General features: G+C 34.3%; 1 protein-coding gene across 3 annotated transcripts in view; it reads left to right on the top strand.

The window, feature by feature from the left end:
• Positions 1-3,382, top strand: part of LOC106870031 (uncharacterized) — a 17,632-nt gene that overhangs the window by 1,349 nt on the left and 12,901 nt on the right. For 2 of the 3 annotated variants that reach the window (XM_052974342.1, XM_052974344.1), the window contains exon 2: positions 126-395. The gene's annotated coding sequence lies outside the window, so the exon portion shown is untranslated. Of the gene's footprint in view, positions 1-125; positions 396-1,874; positions 2,593-3,382 lie in introns of those variants that run through there. The other variant, XM_014915997.2, reaches the window with a different exon arrangement.

Here is a 3,382-nt window from a genome sequence, read left to right on the forward strand (position 1 = left end):
TATATATATATATATATATATATATATGGAGAGAGAGAGAGAGATTCATTGATTGATCGATAGATAATAACGGTATACAAAATAATAAATTTTAACTGAAACCAATGTAATTGTTCTATTTCTAGGCTTTCAACATGGCAACTGGGTGTTCAGAACCTTTTATTAAAGGTCCATGCTGTATAAATGATAAATGGAATGACAGACCAGTAATTCCTCATGCTCAAAGGAAATGTCACTATTGGAGAAGTTGCAGCATGACTGGGGGATCACACCACGCCCAGCACAATTTCAGATGTGAACCTAAACCAAAATATTGGACACAAAAAGATGGAGTGAAATTCAAACCAAAGTTGATATGGATTCCGCATTTGAAACGTTGGATCCCACATCACAAGGTGAGAACTCGAGAAAAAAAAATACTGAATAATAATAATAATAATAATAATAATAATAATAATGATAATAATGATAATAATAATGGTTTCAGATTTTGCCTCAAGGGCAGCAATTTGGAGGGGTGGGTGGGGATTGAGTCAATCACATCGACGCCAGTGTTCAACTGGTACTTATTTTATTGACCCCGAAAGGATGAAAGGCAAAATTGACCTAGGTGGTATTTGAACTCAGAACGTAGTGATGGGTGAAATACCACTAGGCATTTCGTCCAGTGAAATGCTTAGCGGTATTTTGCCCAGCTCACTGCCTTAATAATAATAATAATAATAATAATAATAATAATAATAATAATAATAATAATAATAATGATGATGATGATGATAATAATAGTTGTTACAAATTTTGGCACAAGGCCAGCAAGTTAGGGGGAGGGGGTAATTTGATTACATTGACCCCCCCATTGTTCAACTGGTCCTTATTTTATTGACTCCAAAAGAATGAAAGGAGTAGGTGCAAGTGTGGCTGTGTGGTAAGAAGTTTGCTTCCCAACCATATGGTTCCAGGTTCAGTCCCACTGAAGAGCACCTTGGGCAACTGTCCTGGGTCAGCAAAAGCCTTGTGAGTGGATTTGGAAAATGCCAACATAGAAAATGGACATTAAATGATGAGGATGATGATTATTTTTATTATTAAGAAGTTGATGAAATAAGTACCACTTGTGCCTAAAGAAGAAAGAATTATTATTATTATTATCATTATTATTATTATTGTTATAGGTTTTTGCTATTATTAAAAAAGATTCATATTTATGGGTATGAATCTCATCAGGGAAATACTTGCAGTCTATTCTAGAATTTAACAATCCTCACATGTAATTTTGTCTAATTTTGTCAAATATTTCCCTGATGAGATTTATTACCCATAAATATGAACAGACCGAATCACAATGGGTCGAAACGGTCAGAGTGATTAAAAAAGAATCTCATGAATTCCATTTTCTTTCTCCCATGTGTTACACACACACACACACACACACGCATGTATATATGTATGTGTACAAAGCCAAGTATTGTGCATATGTGTGTAAGAACATAATGTACTGATGAAGTGGGGTACATTTAAATAAAAGGTAGCAATTAATATTGTATACATTTTTCAAAAGATATATATATATATATATATATATGCACACACATAAACACACTCATGGATATACACTGGCTCACACATACACTCAGAGAATTGTTCTGTATCTTCTAATCTCACCTCACCTTGTGGTCTGAGTTCATTTTCATTCATTTTCTCTAGAGTGTTGTCAAACAGGATTACTGATTGCCAAACTATTAAGTCACCTACTCAAAATTCAAAACAGTCATATTTACAAAAAAAGAAAAATAAATAAAATCAAAAAAGAAAAGAAAAAGCAAAACTTGCTTTGCAGATAATATTTAGAAATCTTTCTAATCTTTTGACTAATCCTGCTTTTCACAATGTCAGTTTTTCATTTGAGATTTTACCATTCTCATATCTCACTGCCTTGGTGATAGTCAATGAGAACCTACTTTGAAAGAAAATATCTACCGACCTCTTCAGAGAAATATTTCTCCTGCCTTGTCTACTGAGAGAAATGTACTTAATTCCATTGTTTCTTGTGATAACAAGGAAATTCTAGTACTTTTGTCTCCACCATTAATATTGCTTTCAATTGTCTGCAGATAGGGCCAATTTACTTTTTACTTAGCGTGTATTCACTGGCGTCACCGAAATGACACTTTTCAATCAGTTTTTAATTCTGAAATCTTACATATCAGATTATTTCTAAAAATCAAAATAAGGAGAAATAACGTAGTTAGATGAATCATCAAGCAAATATTTTGGATTTGGGCATTGTTAGCCAACCTACTTATAGCTTATTTATTTATTTTTTTTCTGCTTACTTTCAAGAAGAGAGATTTTCAAAATAATATTTTAGTATAAATGAATTCTCCCAGCATTCAGAGAAAGTGGCATTTCCAGCCAGGATTGCAAAGATTAAACAAGACAGTTTGTTCTACGGAATACACTCCCCTCAGTCTTGTTGCAGTTATGGGAACCAAAATGAAGACTACTAAAGACCTGCACTCTTATATTTCAACTCCTAACCCAAAACAAACAAAGAAATTACTCCATGTTGAAAATCACCATAGTTCGTCACAGGTTAGTGATGGCTCTATCTTTTGATTTTCCCAGCCATTTATTTTTCTTTGTCTTGTAGCAGCTTTTGTCTTTCTTCCAGTTGGCAGCACTCTAAATTGTCTTTGTAGTATTTCTGTATTGCTGAGGCGGAAAAAAATTTTAATTTTAACTTTTGCCTGTTAAAAGAATTTTCTTGAGTTTGCCTTAACTCTTTATCATTTAAACTAGCCATTGCTGGCCCAAAAATGTTTTGGGCCAGATATGGTAGTTTAAATAATTTTATGTTCAAACTGGCTAGATCTGGCTTCTCACACATACTCTACAATGTCATTCAAATCCTAAACGATCACATCATTGAAAATGTTTTACCTGTCTTTATGTTCAAACTGGCTTTATAGGCATAGGAGTGGCTGTGTGGTAAGTAGCTTACTTACCAACCACATGGTTCTGGGTTCGGCCCCACTGCATAGCACCTTGAGCAAGTGTTTTTTACTATAGCCTTGGGCCGACCAGAGCCTTGTGAGTGGATTTGCTAGACGGAAACTGAAAAAACATGTTGTGTATATATAATATATATATGTATGTATATATGTATGTGCTTGTGTGTCTGCGTTTGTTCCCCCAACATCGCTTGACAACCGATATTGGTGTGTTTACGTCCCCGAAAATTAGCGGTTTGGCAAAAGAGACCGATAGGATAAGTACTAGGCTTACAAAGAATAAGTCCTAGGGTCGATTTGTTTGAATAAAGGTGGTGCTCCAGCATGGCCACAGTCAAATGACTGAAACAAATAAAAGAATGGAAATCTAA

The sequence above is a fragment of the Octopus bimaculoides genome, chromosome 18 (genome assembly GCF_001194135.2).
Source record: "Octopus bimaculoides isolate UCB-OBI-ISO-001 chromosome 18, ASM119413v2, whole genome shotgun sequence".
NCBI lineage: Eukaryota > Metazoa > Mollusca > Cephalopoda > Octopoda > Octopodidae > Octopus > Octopus bimaculoides.